Below are 19,121 nucleotides of genomic sequence, written 5' to 3'. Positions count from 1 at the left end.
TGACGAGACGGTTTTCACTTTGAACAACATTGTTACAGTATCGTCGCTATAGAGCGCGACTTAAACGTTTATTGGTCAGAAAGCAGGGGCAAATTATGTATTTCTCATATTCAAGGCAGCGTTCCTCATAATGTATTTTGTATAACATAATTATTTGTCTAGCCTTTAATAACAAACCACCTAAGTTTCTGTAAGAAATTACACATAGTACACAAAATCGAAAGATATTTGTTTTCCCACTTTACTCACCTTATCCGAAGTTGTGGTCACTGAAACGTATGTATTACACCACAACCATATGTCGAATTAACTCTGGTTTTTCTGCAGGCCGCATAAATCTTTCGCCTTTTACTAAAGATTTCCGTGCAGAGGAACAACTAATGAGTCTATAATCAAATTTTTGATAACCCCGCTCAATTGCGGGGCGATAAATAAACAAATATTAGAAATAATTGAATCGGCAACCTGAATATGTACGATATTCAGATGACCAAATCTTTCAGTATCCAAATTTCGACGATGGCCAGGCTCTATCGGGCGGGTTTACAACAGACGGGCAGGTTTCATGACTGTCTAATCAGGCCCGGGTATGCTTGGGCAAAATTCAACATCGCCGTTTTTTGTTTGTTTGTTTTTTTCATTTTTATTTCACAGATTACTTCCAATTGGCGGATCTTTGTGGCCGGGCACTGACCTTCTGTAGAAATTTACACTTTGGTTTGATAGCTCATCAAATTCGCACGAGTTGCGCCCTCTACCAGCGGATACAGGGATATGTTGAAGTAGCTGTCGACTGAAAGGGCAAGTTATTAAAAAAATCATGAAGGTAAACTATTAATTACATTGTTGACTATCAACAGTTTGTACTGACTGGCAGCTAAACTTTGAAGTGCTATATGCTAAAACAATGTTACAATCATACTGGACATTATGCCGAAAAGAAATCTAAGATTAATTATAATATCCGAAATGACGAGACGGTTTTCACTTTGAACAACATTGTTACAGTATCGTCGCTATAGAGCGCGACTTAAACGTTTATTGGTCAGAAAGCAGGGGCAAATTATGTATTTCTCATATTCAAGGCAGCGTTCCTCATAATGTATTTTGTATAACATAATTATTTGTCTAGCCTTTAATAACAAACCACCTAAGTTTCTGTAAGAAATTACACATAGTACACAAAATCGAAAGATATTTGTTTTCCCACTTTACTCACCTTATCCGAAGTTGTGGTCACTGAAACGTATGTATTACACCACAACCATATGTCGAATTAACTCTGGTTTTTCTGCAGGCCGCATAAATCTTTCGCCTTTTACTAAAGATTTCCGTGCAGAGGAACAACTAATGAGTCTATAATCAAATTTTTGATAACCCCGCTCAATTGCGGGGCGATAAATAAACAAATATTAGAAATAATTGAATCGGCAACCTGAATATGTACGATATTCAGATGACCAAATCTTTCAGTATCCAAATTTCGACGATGGCCAGGCTCTATCGGGCGGGTTTACAACAGACGGGCAGGTTTCATGACTGTCTAATCAGGCCCGGGTATGCTTGGGCAAAATTCAACATCGCCGTTTTTTGTTTGTTTGTTTTTTTCATTTTTATTTCACAGATTACTTCCAATTGGCGGATCTTTGTGGCCGGGCACTGACCTTCTGTAGAAATTTACACTTTGGTTTGATAGCTCATCAAATTCGCACGAGTTGCGCCCTCTACCAGCGGATACAGGGATATGTTGAAGTAGCTGTCGACTGAAAGGGCAAGTTATTAAAAAAATCATGAAGGTAAACTATTAATTACATTGTTGACTATCAACAGTTTGTACTGACTGGCAGCTAAACTTTGAAGTGCTATATGCTAAAACAATGTTACAATCATACTGGACATTATGCCGAAAAGAAATCTAAGATTAATTATAATATCCGAAATGACGAGACGGTTTTCACTTTGAACAACATTGTTACAGTATCGTCGCTATAGAGCGCGACTTAAACGTTTATTGGTCAGAAAGCAGGGGCAAATTATGTATTTCTCATATTCAAGGCAGCGTTCCTCATAATGTATTTTGTATAACATAATTATTTGTCTAGCCTTTAATAACAAACCACCTAAGTTTCTGTAAGAAATTACACATAGTACACAAAATCGAAAGATATTTGTTTTCCCACTTTACTCACCTTATCCGAAGTTGTGGTCACTGAAACGTATGTATTACACCACAACCATATGTCGAATTAACTCTGGTTTTTCTGCAGGCCGCATAAATCTTTCGCCTTTTACTAAAGATTTCCGTGCAGAGGAACAACTAATGAGTCTATAATCAAATTTTTGATAACCCCGCTCAATTGCGGGGCGATAAATAAACAAATATTAGAAATAATTGAATCGGCAACCTGAATATGTACGATATTCAGATGACCAAATCTTTCAGTATCCAAATTTCGACGATGGCCAGGCTCTATCGGGCGGGTTTACAACAGACGGGCAGGTTTCATGACTGTCTAATCAGGCCCGGGTATGCTTGGGCAAAATTCAACATCGCCGTTTTTTGTTTGTTTGTTTTTTTCATTTTTATTTCACAGATTACTTCCAATTGGCGGATCTTTGTGGCCGGGCACTGACCTTCTGTAGAAATTTACACTTTGGTTTGATAGCTCATCAAATTCGCACGAGTTGCGCCCTCTACCAGCGGATACAGGGATATGTTGAAGTAGCTGTCGACTGAAAGGGCAAGTTATTAAAAAAATCATGAAGGTAAACTATTAATTACATTGTTGACTATCAACAGTTTGTACTGACTGGCAGCTAAACTTTGAAGTGCTATATGCTAAAACAATGTTACAATCATACTGGACATTATGCCGAAAAGAAATCTAAGATTAATTATAATATCCGAAATGACGAGACGGTTTTCACTTTGAACAACATTGTTACAGTATCGTCGCTATAGAGCGCGACTTAAACGTTTATTGGTCAGAAAGCAGGGGCAAATTATGTATTTCTCATATTCAAGGCAGCGTTCCTCATAATGTATTTTGTATAACATAATTATTTGTCTAGCCTTTAATAACAAACCACCTAAGTTTCTGTAAGAAATTACACATAGTACACAAAATCGAAAGATATTTGTTTTCCCACTTTACTCACCTTATCCGAAGTTGTGGTCACTGAAACGTATGTATTACACCACAACCATATGTCGAATTAACTCTGGTTTTTCTGCAGGCCGCATAAATCTTTCGCCTTTTACTAAAGATTTCCGTGCAGAGGAACAACTAATGAGTCTATAATCAAATTTTTGATAACCCCGCTCAATTGCGGGGCGATAAATAAACAAATATTTGAAATAATTGAATCGGCAACCTGAATATGTACGATATTCAGATGACCAAATCTTTCAGTATCCAAATTTCGACGATGGCCAGGCTCTATCGGGCGGGTTTACAACAGACGGGCAGGTTTCATGACTGTCTAATCAGGCCCGGGTATGCTTGGGCAAAATTCAACATCGCCGTTTTTTGTTTGTTTGTTTTTTTCATTTTTATTTCACAGATTACTTCCAATTGGCGGATCTTTGTGGCCGGGCACTGACCTTCTGTAGAAATTTACACTTTGGTTTGATAGCTCATCAAATTCGCACGAGTTGCGCCCTCTACCAGCGGATACAGGGATATGTTGAAGTAGCTGTCGACTGAAAGGGCAAGTTATTAAAAAAATCATGAAGGTAAACTATTAATTACATTGTTGACTATCAACAGTTTGTACTGACTGGCAGCTAAACTTTGAAGTGCTATATGCTAAAACAATGTTACAATCATACTGGACATTATGCCGAAAAGAAATCTAAGATTAATTATAATATCCGAAATGACGAGACGGTTTTCACTTTGAACAACATTGTTACAGTATCGTCGCTATAGAGCGCGACTTAAACGTTTATTGGTCAGAAAGCAGGGGCAAATTATGTATTTCTCATATTCAAGGCAGCGTTCCTCATAATGTATTTTGTATAACATAATTATTTGTCTAGCCTTTAATAACAAACCACCTAAGTTTCTGTAAGAAATTACACATAGTACACAAAATCGAAAGATATTTGTTTTCCCACTTTACTCACCTTATCCGAAGTTGTGGTCACTGAAACGTATGTATTACACCACAACCATATGTCGAATTAACTCTGGTTTTTCTGCAGGCCGCATAAATCTTTCGCCTTTTACTAAAGATTTCCGTGCAGAGGAACAACTAATGAGTCTATAATCAAATTTTTGATAACCCCGCTCAATTGCGGGGCGATAAATAAACAAATATTAGAAATAATTGAATCGGCAACCTGAATATGTACGATATTCAGATGACCAAATCTTTCAGTATCCAAATTTCGACGATGGCCAGGCTCTATCGGGCGGGTTTACAACAGACGGGCAGGTTTCATGACTGTCTAATCAGGCCCGGGTATGCTTGGGCAAAATTCAACATCGCCGTTTTTTGTTTGTTTGTTTTTTTCATTTTTATTTCACAGATTACTTCCAATTGGCGGATCTTTGTGGCCGGGCACTGACCTTCTGTAGAAATTTACACTTTGGTTTGATAGCTCATCAAATTCGCACGAGTTGCGCCCTCTACCAGCGGATACAGGGATATGTTGAAGTAGCTGTCGACTGAAAGGGCAAGTTATTAAAAAAATCATGAAGGTAAACTATTAATTACATTGTTGACTATCAACAGTTTGTACTGACTGGCAGCTAAACTTTGAAGTGCTATATGCTAAAACAATGTTACAATCATACTGGACATTATGCCGAAAAGAAATCTAAGATTAATTATAATATCCGAAATGACGAGACGGTTTTCACTTTGAACAACATTGTTACAGTATCGTCGCTATAGAGCGCGACTTAAACGTTTATTGGTCAGAAAGCAGGGGCAAATTATGTATTTCTCATATTCAAGGCAGCGTTCCTCATAATGTATTTTGTATAACATAATTATTTGTCTAGCCTTTAATAACAAACCACCTAAGTTTCTGTAAGAAATTACACATAGTACACAAAATCGAAAGATATTTGTTTTCCCACTTTACTCACCTTATCCGAAGTTGTGGTCACTGAAACGTATGTATTACACCACAACCATATGTCGAATTAACTCTGGTTTTTCTGCAGGCCGCATAAATCTTTCGCCTTTTACTAAAGATTTCCGTGCAGAGGAACAACTAATGAGTCTATAATCAAATTTTTGATAACCCCGCTCAATTGCGGGGCGATAAATAAACAAATATTTGAAATAATTGAATCGGCAACCTGAATATGTACGATATTCAGATGACCAAATCTTTCAGTATCCAAATTTCGACGATGGCCAGGCTCTATCGGGCGGGTTTACAACAGACGGGCAGGTTTCATGACTGTCTAATCAGGCCCGGGTATGCTTGGGCAAAATTCAACATCGCCGTTTTTTGTTTGTTTGTTTTTTTCATTTTTATTTCACAGATTACTTCCAATTGGCGGATCTTTGTGGCCGGGCACTGACCTTCTGTAGAAATTTACACTTTGGTTTGATAGCTCATCAAATTCGCACGAGTTGCGCCCTCTACCAGCGGATACAGGGATATGTTGAAGTAGCTGTCGACTGAAAGGGCAAGTTATTAAAAAAATCATGAAGGTAAACTATTAATTACATTGTTGACTATCAACAGTTTGTACTGACTGGCAGCTAAACTTTGAAGTGCTATATGCTAAAACAATGTTACAATCATACTGGACATTATGCCGAAAAGAAATCTAAGATTAATTATAATATCCGAAATGACGAGACGGTTTTCACTTTGAACAACATTGTTACAGTATCGTCGCTATAGAGCGCGACTTAAACGTGTATTGGTCAGAAAGCAGGGGCAAATTATGTATTTCTCATATTCAAGGCAGCGTTCCTCATAATGTATTTTGTATAACATAATTATTTGTCTAGCCTTTAATAACAAACCACCTAAGTTTCTGTAAGAAATTACACATAGTACACAAAATCGAAAGATATTTGTTTTCCCACTTTACTCACCTTATCCGAAGTTGTGGTCACTGAAACGTATGTATTACACCACAACCATATGTCGAATTAACTCTGGTTTTTCTGCAGGCCGCATAAATCTTTCGCCTTTTACTAAAGATTTCCGTGCAGAGGAACAACTAATGAGTCTATAATCAAATTTTTGATAACCCCGCTCAATTGCGGGGCGATAAATAAACAAATATTAGAAATAATTGAATCGGCAACCTGAATATGTACGATATTCAGATGACCAAATCTTTCAGTATCCAAATTTCGACGATGGCCAGGCTCTATCGGGCGGGTTTACAACAGACGGGCAGGTTTCATGACTGTCTAATCAGGCCCGGGTATGCTTGGGCAAAATTCAACATCGCCGTTTTTTGTTTGTTTGTTTTTTTCATTTTTATTTCACAGATTACTTCCAATTGGCGGATCTTTGTGGCCGGGCACTGACCTTCTGTAGAAATTTACACTTTGGTTTGATAGCTCATCAAATTCGCACGAGTTGCGCCCTCTACCAGCGGATACAGGGATATGTTGAAGTAGCTGTCGACTGAAAGGGCAAGTTATTAAAAAAATCATGAAGGTAAACTATTAATTACATTGTTGACTATCAACAGTTTGTACTGACTGGCAGCTAAACTTTGAAGTGCTATATGCTAAAACAATGTTACAATCATACTGGACATTATGCCGAAAAGAAATCTAAGATTAATTATAATATCCGAAATGACGAGACGGTTTTCACTTTGAACAACATTGTTACAGTATCGTCGCTATAGAGCGCGACTTAAACGTTTATTGGTCAGAAAGCAGGGGCAAATTATGTATTTCTCATATTCAAGGCAGCGTTCCTCATAATGTATTTTGTATAACATAATTATTTGTCTAGCCTTTAATAACAAACCACCTAAGTTTCTGTAAGAAATTACACATAGTACACAAAATCGAAAGATATTTGTTTTCCCACTTTACTCACCTTATCCGAAGTTGTGGTCACTGAAACGTATGTATTACACCACAACCATATGTCGAATTAACTCTGGTTTTTCTGCAGGCCGCATAAATCTTTCGCCTTTTACTAAAGATTTCCGTGCAGAGGAACAACTAATGAGTCTATAATCAAATTTTTGATAACCCCGCTCAATTGCGGGGCGATAAATAAACAAATATTTGAAATAATTGAATCGGCAACCTGAATATGTACGATATTCAGATGACCAAATCTTTCAGTATCCAAATTTCGACGATGGCCAGGCTCTATCGGGCGGGTTTACAACAGACGGGCAGGTTTCATGACTGTCTAATCAGGCCCGGGTATGCTTGGGCAAAATTCAACACCGCCGTTTTTTGTTTGTTTGTTTTTTTCATTTTTATTTCACAGATTACTTCCAATTGGCGGATCTTTGTGGCCGGGCACTGACCTTCTGTAGAAATTTACACTTTGGTTTGATAGCTCATCAAATTCGCACGAGTTGCGCCCTCTACCAGCGGATACAGGGATATGTTGAAGTAGCTGTCGACTGAAAGGGCAAGTTATTAAAAAAATCATGAAGGTAAACTATTAATTACATTGTTGACTATCAACAGTTTGTACTGACTGGCAGCTAAACTTTGAAGTGCTATATGCTAAAACAATGTTACAATCATACTGGACATTATGCCGAAAAGAAATCTAAGATTAATTATAATATCCGAAATGACGAGACGGTTTTCACTTTGAACAACATTGTTACAGTATCGTCGCTATAGAGCGCGACTTAAACGTTTATTGGTCAGAAAGCAGGGGCAAATTATGTATTTCTCATATTCAAGGCAGCGTTCCTCATAATGTATTTTGTATAACATAATTATTTGTCTAGCCTTTAATAACAAACCACCTAAGTTTCTGTAAGAAATTACACATAGTACACAAAATCGAAAGATATTTGTTTTCCCACTTTACTCACCTTATCCGAAGTTGTGGTCACTGAAACGTATGTATTACACCACAACCATATGTCGAATTAACTCTGGTTTTTCTGCAGGCTGCATAAATCTTTCGCCTTTTACTAAAGATTTCCGTGCAGAGGAACAACTAATGAGTCTATAATCAAATTTTTGATAACCCCGCTCAATTGCGGGGCGATAAATAAACAAATATTAGAAATAATTGAATCGGCAACCTGAATATGTACGATATTCAGATGACCAAATCTTTCAGTATCCAAATTTCGACGATGGCCAGGCTCTATCGGGCTGGTTTACAACAGACGGGCAGGTTTCATGACTGTCTAATCAGGCCCGGGTATGCTTGGGCAAAATTCAACATCGCCGTTTTTTGTTTGTTTGTTTTTTTCATTTTTATTTCACAGATTACTTCCAATTGGCGGATCTTTGTGGCCGGGCACTGACCTTCTGTAGAAATTTACACTTTGGTTTGATAGCTCATCAAATTCGCACGAGTTGCGCCCTCTACCAGCGGATACAGGGATATGTTGAAGTAGCTGTCGACTGAAAGGGCAAGTTATTAAAAAAATCATGAAGGTAAACTATTAATTACATTGTTGACTATCAACAGTTTGTACTGACTGGCAGCTAAACTTTGAAGTGCTATATGCTAAAACAATGTTACAATCATACTGGACATTATGCCGAAAAGAAATCTAAGATTAATTATAATATCCGAAATGACGAGACGGTTTTCACTTTGAACAATATTGTTACAGTATCGTCGCTATAGAGCGCGACTTAAACGTTTATTGGTCAGAAAGCAGGGGCAAATTATGTATTTCTCATATTCAAGGCAGCGTTCCTCATAATGTATTTTGTATAACATAATTATTTGTCTAGCCTTTAATAACAAACCACCTAAGTTTCTGTAAGAAATTACACATAGTACACAAAATCGAAAGATATTTGTTTTCCCACTTTACTCACCTTATCCGAAGTTGTGGTCACTGAAACGTATGTATTACACCACAACCATATGTCGAATTAACTCTGGTTTTTCTGCAGGCCGCATAAATCTTTCGCCTTTTACTAAAGATTTCCGTGCAGAGGAACAACTAATGAGTCTATAATCAAATTTTTGATAACCCCGCTCAATTGCGGGGCGATAAATAAACAAATATTAGAAATAATTGAATCGGCAACCTGAATATGTACGATATTCAGATGACCAAATCTTTCAGTATCCAAATTTCGACGATGGCCAGGCTCTATCGGGCGGGTTTACAACAGACGGGCAGGTTTCATGACTGTCTAATCAGGCCCGGGTATGCTTGGGCAAAATTCAACATCGCCGTTTTTTGTTTGTTTGTTTTTTTCATTTTTATTTCACAGATTACTTCCAATTGGCGGATCTTTGTGGCCGGCACTGACCTTCTGTAGAAATTTACACTTTGGTTTGATAGCTCATCAAATTCGCACGAGTTGCGCCCTCTACCAGCGGATACAGGGATATGTTGAAGTAGCTGTCGACTGAAAGGGCAAGTTATTAAAAAAATCATGAAGGTAAACTATTAATTACATTGTTGACTATCAACAGTTTGTACTGACTGGCAGCTAAACTTTGAAGTGCTATATGCTAAAACAATGTTACAATCATACTGGACATTATGCCGAAAAGAAATCTAAGATTAATTATAATATCCGAAATGACGAGACGGTTTTCACTTTGAACAACATTGTTACAGTATCGTCGCTATAGAGCGCGACTTAAACGTGTATTGGTCAGAAAGCAGGGGCAAATTATGTATTTCTCATATTCAAGGCAGCGTTCCTCATAATGTATTTTGTATAACATAATTATTTGTCTAGCCTTTAATAACAAACCACCTAAGTTTCTGTAAGAAATTACACATAGTACACAAAATCGAAAGATATTTGTTTTCCCACTTTACTCACCTTATCCGAAGTTGTGGTCACTGAAACGTATGTATTACACCACAACCGTATGTCGAATTAACTCTGGTTTTTCTGCAGGCCGCATAAATCTTTCGCCTTTTACTAAAGATTTCCGTGCAGAGGAACAACTAATGAGTCTATAATCAAATTTTTGATAACCCCGCTCAATTGCGGGGCGATAAATAAACAAATATTAGAAATAATTGAATCGGCAACCTGAATATGTACGATATTCAGATGACCAAATCTTTCAGTATCCAAATTTCGACGATGGCCAGGCTCTATCGGGCGGGTTTACAACAGACGGGCAGGTTTCATGACTGTCTAATCAGGCCCGGGTATGCTTGGGCAAAATTCAACATCGCCGTTTTTTGTTTGTTTGTTTTTTTCATTTTTATTTCACAGATTACTTCCAATTGGCGGATCTTTGTGGCCGGGCACTGACCTTCTGTAGAAATTTACACTTTGGTTTGATAGCTCATCAAATTCGCACGAGTTGCGCCCTCTACCAGCGGATACAGGGATATGTTGAAGTAGCTGTCGACTGAAAGGGCAAGTTATTAAAAAAATCATGAAGGTAAACTATTAATTACATTGTTGACTATCAACAGTTTGTACTGACTGGCAGCTAAACTTTGAAGTGCTATATGCTAAAACAATGTTACAATCATACTGGACATTATGCCGAAAAGAAATCTAAGATTAATTATAATATCCAAAATGACGAGACGGTTTTCACTTTGAACAACATTGTTACAGTATCGTCGCTATAGAGCGCGACTTAAACGTTTATTGGTCAGAAAGCAGGGGCAAATTATGTATTTCTCATATTCAAGGCAGCGTTCCTCATAATGTATTTTGTATAACATAATTATTTGTCTAGCCTTTAATAACAAACCACCTAAGTTTCTGTAAGAAATTACACATAGTACACAAAATCGAAAGATATTTGTTTTCCCACTTTACTCACCTTATCCGAAGTTGTGGTCACTGAAACGTATGTATTACACCACAACCATATGTCGAATTAACTCTGGTTTTTCTGCAGGCCGCATAAATCTTTCGCCTTTTACTAAAGATTTCCGTGCAGAGGAACAACTAATGAGTCTATAATCAAATTTTTGATAACCCCGCTCAATTGCGGGGCGATAAATAAACAAATATTAGAAATAATTGAATCGGCAACCTGAATATGTACGATATTCAGATGACCAAATCTTTCAGTATCCAAATTTCGACGATGGCCAGGCTCTATCGGGCGGGTTTACAACAGACGGGCAGGTTTCATGACTGTCTAATCAGGCCCGGGTATGCTTGGGCAAAATTCAACATCGCCGTTTTTTGTTTGTTTGTTTTTTTCATTTTTATTTCACAGATTACTTTCAATTGGCGGATCTTTGTGGCCGGGCACTGACCTTCTGTAGAAATTTACACTTTGGTTTGATAGCTCATCAAATTCGCACGAGTTGCGCCCTCTACCAGCGGATACAGGGATATGTTGAAGTAGCTGTCGACTGAAAGGGCAAGTTATTAAAAAAATCATGAAGGTAAACTATTAATTACATTGTTGACTATCAACAGTTTGTACTGACTGGCAGCTAAACTTTGAAGTGCTATATGCTAAAACAATGTTACAATCATACTGGACATTATGCCGAAAAGAAATCTAAGATTAATTATAATATCCGAAATGACGAGACGGTTTTCACTTTGAACAACATTGTTACAGTATCGTCGCTATAGAGCGCGACTTAAACGTTTATTGGTCAGAAAGCAGGGGCAAATTATGTATTTCTCATATTCAAGGCAGCGTTCCTCATAATGTATTTTGTATAACATAATTATTTGTCTAGCCTTTAATAACAAACCACCTAAGTTTCTGTAAGAAATTACACATAGTACACAAAATCGAAAGATATTTGTTTTCCCACTTTACTCACCTTATCCGAAGTTGTGGTCACTGAAACGTATGTATTACACCACAACCATATGTCGAATTAACTCTGGTTTTTCTGCAGGCCGCATAAATCTTTCGCCTTTTACTAAAGATTTCCGTGCAGAGGAACAACTAATGAGTCTATAATCAAATTTTTCATAACCCCGCTCAATTGCGGTGCGATAAATAAACAAATATTAGAAATAATTGAATCGGCAACCTGAATATGTACGATATTCAGATGACCAAATCTTTCAGTATCCAAATTTCGACGATGGCCAGGCTCTATCGGGCGGGTTTACAACAGACGGGCAGGTTTCATGACTGTCTAATCAGGCCCGGGTATGCTTGGGCAAAATTCAACATCGCCGTTTTTTGTTTGTTTGTTTTTTTCATTTTTATTTCACAGATTACTTCCAATTGGCGGATCTTTGTGGCCGGGCACTGACCTTCTGTAGAAATTTACACTTTGGTTTGATAGCTCATCAAATTCGCACGAGTTGCGCCCTCTACCAGCGGATACAGGGATATGTTGAAGTAGCTGTCGACTGAAAGGGCAAGTTATTAAAAAAATCATGAAGGTAAACTATTAATTACATTGTTGACTATCAACAGTTTGTACTGACTGGCAGCTAAACTTTGAAGTGCTATATGCTAAAACAATGTTACAATCATACTGGACATTATGCCGAAAAGAAATCTAAGATTAATTATAATATCCGAAATGACGAGACGGTTTTCACTTTGAACAACATTGTTACAGTATCGTCGCTATAGAGCGCGACTTAAACGTTTATTGGTCAGAAAGCAGGGGCAAATTATGTATTTCTCATATTCAAGGCAGCGTTCCTCATAATGTATTTTGTATAACATAATTATTTGTCTAGCCTTTAATAACAAACCACCTAAGTTTCTGTAAGAAATTACACATAGTACACAAAATCGAAAGATATTTGTTTTCCCACTTTACTCACCTTATCCGAAGTTGTGGTCACTGAAACGTATGTATTACACCACAACCATATGTCGAATTAACTCTGGTTTTTCTGCAGACCGCATTAATCGTCGTTGGATGCCGGAGCTATTCTTCACTTCAGGTTTACCTGTACCGAGTGGTGTAATCCGTGTTTGCAGCCTAATTGTACAAGTCACAACCGGACGCTGAAGCTGTTCTTCAATTCAAGGTCACCTGTGTTGAGTGCTGTGTCCTGATTGCTGTTTGGTTCGTTAGCTTTTCCCTGCTTTTTTTTGCTCTGTGTTTGCTCTCCTTTTGGCGTCTGCTGTTCCTCTGCCCATAGTCAAATAGACTATTGGGCTGAGGGGCCCTCCCCTCTTCTCCATTCCTGTTTCTTTCTCACTACGTTTGGCTGCCATGACTGGAGCTCCATCAATGGCAAGAAAGGACAGAGTTCTCTGCCTTTCCTTCCAGAGCGAAAGTGTCCCTCCCAAAGAGGTATTCTCATTTTTAGCTTCTGGTGACGTTGTCGTCGAGCCACATCTGGAGGCAGTTGAAAAACTATCTGCCTCAAAGTATGATGTGACCTTTCGGTCTATCTCTCTCAGGCGTGAGTTCTTTACTAAGCTAAAGGGCTTGGATACGCAAGTTTGTGTGTCTTCTTATGAAGAATTTGTGATTGTTACTGCCTCCTTTGTGGGGAATGATTTAGACGATTCATTTGTTCGCCACGCTTTAAATGCTTTTGGAGAAGTTGTTGCAGCGAGAAAATGTGTGTACGCAGACCACCCTTCATGTTTCAACGGTCTGCGACAGTACAAGATCAGACTACGTCATAATATCCCACCACGCCTTCGTGTATGTAATCGTAACATCTGGTTCTCATACCTTGGTCAACCGAAGATTTGCGCACGGTGCAATAAGAATGGTCATTTTGCCAAAGACTGTAAAGAAGTTATTTGTTACAGGTGCCTCGAAATGGGCCACTCAGTTGACAGCTGCACAAATCCCATCACTTGCACTGTCTGTCATAAAGGTGGACACAATTACCGCAACTGTCCAATTTCTTTCGCCGGCAGAGTCAACCTAGGTAAAACTTGGACCCCTACCAATCCACCAGCCTCAGATCCTATTCCCCCACCTGAGCCCTCGAGTGCAACCGCACCCCACGATCCTCCTTCTGAGCCCCAAGCAGCTACAATGCACAGGGAGGAACCAACAAACGAACATCTCACCGACCCCCACTCCACATCTCTGGACCCTGCAAAGAACCTACCAAGAACCCTGGATATGAACAGCCAAGTCTCCACTACCAAAGTTCCTCTACCCACCACAGCAGAGACCAATAAAGGAGAGAAGCGTCCCGCTTCAAACGAAGATCCCACCAATGAAGACAACAAGAGACCGAAAGCGCCCGAAGACGATGAGTTCTGCGCCTCTTCGGACCAAGAATCAGTGGATAGTGGAAAAGAAGAACCCCTCCTTTCCAGACGTGTTCGTAACACTCTATCAAAATGTCGTGACTCCCCACTGCACAAGCTTTCCGAAGTTGATGTCAGATGCTGCTCAATATCTAGCACAGACTGCCGGAAAATTCTCACAGGTTGGGCTGACGTGGTAAACCACCTACAAACCTCCCACAACTTCTTTGATACCATCCATCTTTTGTGCCCTGTAAAACAATGCAAAGCCACTTCTATCAACACCTCAGAATGGCTTTCCCACTGCTGCAACTGCCATCCTGAGTTTGTTCTGGCCAAGGACTCATCCTTCTTTGACTATTATTACATCACCTAACTCGTCATGCTTCACACCACCCTACCCCTTATTATGGCTTCTCTGTCCATACTCACCATCAATACTAATGGTTTAAAAGAGTACAATAAACGTGCTCAGCTTTTTTCAGACTGCCGTAACAACTACAACATTGTTTTCATCCAGGAAGCTCATGTCAGCACTCTTGCAGAAGAACAACAGTGGACGTGCGAGTGGGGAGGCGAGGCCATTTGGAGTATCGGCGCTAACAACAGCAAGGGTGTTGGGATTTTGTTTTCGCCAAACTCTGGCATTTCTCCAACTAACATCATGAAAGACGGCGATGGTAGAGTAATCGCCTGTACAGTTAAAGTCAGCGGGTCACCTTTAACTCTGGTCAACATTTATGGGCCTAATGTCCCTGGGCGTAGGTCTGATTTTTTCAACTCACTTCATGAATTCTGTGGCAGCGGCTTCCCAATTGTACTTGGAGGAGACTTTAACTGCATCGAGTCCACCAATGACAAATGTGGTGGTTCACTTTCCAGTCGTCACTCCTTTGTCGGTAGTAGGCAACTTTGCCAACTGGTCAGTGATTTCTCCATGGTCGATTCTTGGCGCAAAGACCACCCTACTGCTCAGGAGTTTACCTGGCGGGATGCTAATAACACCACTGCCTCCCGGCTTGACAGATTTTACGTCTCCATCTGCTTAAACACTGAAACTAGCATTTCTCCTTGTTCGCTATCTGATCATGAGTTTATGAAACTCTCTATTTCTCCTTTCTCCTCCCCACATCGTGGCCCAGGAGTTTGGAAGTGTAACACGTCTCTTTTCCAGGACCCTAAAATTACTAAAGACCTAGAAGAGCATTATAACAAGTGGAAGACACTGCAACCAGCTTTCAACACCATGGCAGATTGGTGGGATATGATAAAACATCGTATGCAGCTTCTTCTGAAGTCCCATTCTCATTGCAAGGCAAAAGCCCACAAGGCAGCGTTGGAATCGCTCCATCAACAGCTTGTGCTCTATACATCAAAACTGAATCAGGGAGATCGCTCCAAGCCAACCCTAGACAACTACCACGAAATTAAAAACAAAATTAATAAGCTTAAAGCCAAGCGCTTGCAGGGAGTCAAGATCCGGGCCCGTGTGCAAAAACTGGATATGGATGAGAAATGCTCCAGATACTTCTTCAGCCGGGAACATCGCAGAGGAAAGGAGAAACTCATCACTGCCATCTTGAATAAACATGGTACTATTCACCATTCTCAGGATAAAATCTCTGAAACCCTCATCGACTTTTACCAAACGCTGTACACGGCTGAACCTTGTCTCAACACCACGGAACAGGAGTTCTTCCTATCTAAAATTTCTAACAAACTCTCACCTAATCAGCAATCTACTCTGGAGGGGCCTCTCACCTCTGCAGAGGTTCAACAGTCACTTCGCTGCATGCAAAACCACAAAACCCCCGGAAGTGATGGATTACCTAAGGAATTTTATTCTGCATGTTGGCGTTTTATAGGGGAAGACCTCACTGAAGTACTCAATCAAGAACTTGAGCTTGGGAAACTCTCGTCCTCCCAGCGCCATGGTACCATCATCCTGTTGAACAAACCCGGTGATTCCTCCACTCCAGCTAACGAAAATGCCCACTTGAGCCCACAAAACAAACGGCCAATTTCCCTACTCAACACCGATTACAAGCTCATCTCCAAATCCTTCTGCAACCGTTTAAAATCTGTTACCTCTCACCTGCTGTCTCCATACCAAACGTGTGGAGTCCCTGGGAGGTCCATCCAGGAGAACGTCCAGGTTATTCGAGACATTGTCTACCTTGCCAATGAACGCAACTTTCCCTGTGCTCTGGTATCGCTAGACCAGCAAAAGGCTTTCGACCGTGTTGAGTGGCCCTTCCTTGTAAAGGTTCTGCAGAGAATGAATTTTGGCCCCTCGTTCATCCAAACCATTCAGACCTTCTATAATGACATCCACAGCTCAGTTCTGGTTAATGGGTTCCTCTCAAAAGCCTTTCCCCTTTCAAGAGGTGTGCGGCAGGGCTGCCCCATTTCACCACTGCTGTACACCCTTTACATTGAACCCTTTGCTGCTGCAGTTAGGCAATCCCCGTGCATCCAAGGGTTTAACCTGCCAGGAGCTCCCTCACCATCCAAACTCTTCCAGTACGCCGATGACAACACTGCCATTATTACCAGCTCAGAGTCCTTGGAAGCTCTGATGTCCATCAGTGAGCGTTTTGGTTTAGCATCCGGATCCCGACTGAATAAGCAAAAGACCAAAGGCATGTGGGCTGGAAGCTGGAAACACAGAGTGGACTCTCCAAGTGGCATATCTTTCAATAACAAGAGACTTAAAGTCAATGGGGTTTGGATCTCAAACGAGGACATGCCATCAGAAAACTGGTCCATTAGACACAACAAGCTGAGAAATATGCTCACGTCCTGGAGATCTAGACGTCTCACCTTAGCTGGCAAAACCACCATTCTCAACTCTCTTGCCATCCCCTTGTTTTATTATATCGCTCCCATCTTCCCCTGCCCAACCCCAATCTTAAAACAGATTCAAGTTGATATATTCCGCTTCTTTTGGGGAGGAAGAAAGGAAAAGGTCCGCCGCGATGTTATTCACCTGCCTATGACGAAGGGGGGTTGGGGCCTCGTACATCTCCACAGCATGGCAAATGCTCTGCTGTTGAAAACTGTTTTCTCATGCTTCCATGATCGTCCCTGCTGCTATTTCACCAAGGCATACTGTGCCTCAGATCTCAGGTGTCTTCTGCCGAACATGTGGTCAAACATTGGCCCACACTTCCCACCAGAACCTCCCTGGTATGCTTCTATCATCACCCTTGCTCGTACAGTAAATAGAATGGACAACAACATTATTTGCAATAAAGCCACCACGAAAGAGTTATATGGCTTACTCCTGAATCAAGCTTCTATATACCCACGTGTGATGGAGTTGAAGGGCTGTCTCGACTGGAACACTATTTGGCACAGAGTTCATGCCCCTCTTCTGGACATGAACATGAGGGACCTGTCTTGGAGAATAATCCATAATGCACTTACCACCACCATTATGATGCATAGATGGGGATACGCCACCAGTCAAATGTGTCCTCGTCTCTCTTGTACTATGCCAGAGACAATACATCACATGTTTATTTCTTGCGATTTTTCGGCTTCCCTATGGTCTTGGGTGGAAAGCTTCATTTTTCGTCACTTTGGTCTCTTAAACGTCTGTACATCCAACCTCATCATCTACAGCTTAGCTGACCCCGTGCACACGTCATTTCCCAACAACTCCGCCCTTTACATCATTAACCTAGTTAAACTCCATATTTGGAAGACCAGATGTAAAGCCGCCTTTGAAAACATCCACTTGTCATCTGAATCAGCCATTTTGAACATCAATGAAGACATCAAAAGACGACTCCAGACTGATCAACTGCGTTTCTCCAGAGCGAAATACGTCTCCCTGTGGCAACCACTCCACCTGACCAATCAACCCAGTTCTCAAACTTAATCATAATGGCCCGAGCTCAGCATCACTACGGTTCATCGATTATCGCAATCAATTCAAAGTTACACATCTCTGTTTCTGTTGCTTTTGGACTTTTCCATAGACATTCAGGCTACATAACATCAGGCAGGAGGACTCGAAGTCTTATGTGGTGAGATCCAGCAAGGCTGGCCTGCCTAGGAGGGGCCTGTAATCTCATTTCGTCTTCTTGATGAATGATTGATTGATTGATTTAACCTCCTAAATCAAAAATCGCCTTTTACTAAAGATTTCCGTGCAGAGGAACAACTAATGAGTCTATAATCAAATTTTTGATAACCCCGCTCAATTGCGGGGCGATAAATAAACAAATATTAGAAATAATTGAATCGCCAACCTGAATATGTACGATATTCAGATGACCAAATCTTTCAGTATCCAAATTTCGACGATGGCCAGGCTCTATCGGGCGGGTTTACAACAGACGGGCAGGTTTCATGACTGTCTAATCAGGCCCGGGTATGCTTGGGCAAAATTCAACATCGCCGTTTTTTGTTTGTTTGTTTTTTTCATTTTTATTTCACAGATTACTTCCAATTGGCGGATCTTTGTGGCCGGGCACTGACCTTCTGTAGAAATTTACACTTTGGTTTGATAGCTCATCAAATTCGCACGAGTTGCGCCCTCTACCAGCGGATACAGGGATATGTTGAAGTAGCTGTCGACTGAAAGGGCAAGTTATTAAAAAAATCAGGAAGGTAAACTATTAATTACATTGTTGACTATCAACAGTTTGTACTGACTGGCAGCTAAACTTTGAAGTGCTATATGCTAAAACAATGTTACAATCATACTGGACATTATGCCGAAAAGAAATCTAAGATTAATTATAATATCCGAAATGACGAGACGGTTTTCACTTTGAACAACATTGTTACAGTATCGTCGCTCTAGAGCGCGACTTAAACGTTTATTGGTCAGAAAGCAGGGGCAAATTAT

At 40.1% G+C, this 19,121-nt stretch overlaps 14 non-coding genes across 14 annotated transcripts; all 14 read left to right on the top strand.

Moving 5' to 3' along the window:
• Positions 1–307: 307 nt before the first annotated feature.
• LOC144361836 (U5 spliceosomal RNA) lies at positions 308–427 on the top strand. The gene has a single exon (XR_013422488.2). It is a non-coding gene; the product is annotated as a U5 spliceosomal RNA (small nuclear RNA).
• An 850-nt stretch (positions 428–1,277) lies between these two features.
• Positions 1,278–1,397, top strand: LOC144361846 (U5 spliceosomal RNA). The gene has a single exon (XR_013422497.2). It is a non-coding gene; the product is annotated as a U5 spliceosomal RNA (small nuclear RNA).
• An 850-nt stretch (positions 1,398–2,247) lies between these two features.
• LOC144361847 (U5 spliceosomal RNA) lies at positions 2,248–2,367 on the top strand. Its single transcript, XR_013422498.2, has one exon. It is a non-coding gene; the product is annotated as a U5 spliceosomal RNA (small nuclear RNA).
• Positions 2,368–3,217: 850 nt separating this feature from the next.
• On the top strand, positions 3,218–3,337 carry LOC146729447 (U5 spliceosomal RNA). The gene has a single exon (XR_014928469.1). It is a non-coding gene; the product is annotated as a U5 spliceosomal RNA (small nuclear RNA).
• Positions 3,338–4,187: 850 nt separating this feature from the next.
• On the top strand, positions 4,188–4,307 carry LOC144361841 (U5 spliceosomal RNA). Its single transcript, XR_013422493.2, has one exon. It is a non-coding gene; the product is annotated as a U5 spliceosomal RNA (small nuclear RNA).
• Positions 4,308–5,157: 850 nt separating this feature from the next.
• Positions 5,158–5,277, top strand: LOC144361826 (U5 spliceosomal RNA). The gene has a single exon (XR_013422478.2). It is a non-coding gene; the product is annotated as a U5 spliceosomal RNA (small nuclear RNA).
• An 850-nt stretch (positions 5,278–6,127) lies between these two features.
• LOC144361827 (U5 spliceosomal RNA) lies at positions 6,128–6,247 on the top strand. The gene has a single exon (XR_013422479.2). It is a non-coding gene; the product is annotated as a U5 spliceosomal RNA (small nuclear RNA).
• Positions 6,248–7,097: 850 nt separating this feature from the next.
• LOC146729446 (U5 spliceosomal RNA) lies at positions 7,098–7,217 on the top strand. Its single transcript, XR_014928467.1, has one exon. It is a non-coding gene; the product is annotated as a U5 spliceosomal RNA (small nuclear RNA).
• Positions 7,218–8,067: 850 nt separating this feature from the next.
• LOC146729445 (U5 spliceosomal RNA) lies at positions 8,068–8,187 on the top strand. The gene has a single exon (XR_014928489.1). It is a non-coding gene; the product is annotated as a U5 spliceosomal RNA (small nuclear RNA).
• An 850-nt stretch (positions 8,188–9,037) lies between these two features.
• LOC146729444 (U5 spliceosomal RNA) lies at positions 9,038–9,157 on the top strand. The gene has a single exon (XR_014928466.1). It is a non-coding gene; the product is annotated as a U5 spliceosomal RNA (small nuclear RNA).
• An 849-nt stretch (positions 9,158–10,006) lies between these two features.
• LOC146729443 (U5 spliceosomal RNA) lies at positions 10,007–10,126 on the top strand. The gene has a single exon (XR_014928465.1). It is a non-coding gene; the product is annotated as a U5 spliceosomal RNA (small nuclear RNA).
• Positions 10,127–10,976: 850 nt separating this feature from the next.
• On the top strand, positions 10,977–11,096 carry LOC144361835 (U5 spliceosomal RNA). The gene has a single exon (XR_013422487.2). It is a non-coding gene; the product is annotated as a U5 spliceosomal RNA (small nuclear RNA).
• An 850-nt stretch (positions 11,097–11,946) lies between these two features.
• On the top strand, positions 11,947–12,064 carry LOC144361844 (U5 spliceosomal RNA). The gene has a single exon (XR_013422496.2). It is a non-coding gene; the product is annotated as a U5 spliceosomal RNA (small nuclear RNA).
• A 6,302-nt stretch (positions 12,065–18,366) lies between these two features.
• On the top strand, positions 18,367–18,481 carry LOC146729442 (U5 spliceosomal RNA). Its single transcript, XR_014928526.1, has one exon. It is a non-coding gene; the product is annotated as a U5 spliceosomal RNA (small nuclear RNA).
• The last annotated feature ends 640 nt before the right edge of the window (positions 18,482–19,121 follow it).

Source organism: Saccoglossus kowalevskii, chromosome 22, assembly GCF_978046115.1.
Source record: "Saccoglossus kowalevskii chromosome 22, keSacKowa6.1, whole genome shotgun sequence".
NCBI lineage: Eukaryota > Metazoa > Hemichordata > Enteropneusta > Harrimaniidae > Saccoglossus > Saccoglossus kowalevskii.
Note: the sequence above shows the minus strand (reverse complement) of the source record. Positions and strands in the feature narration are given on the sequence as shown.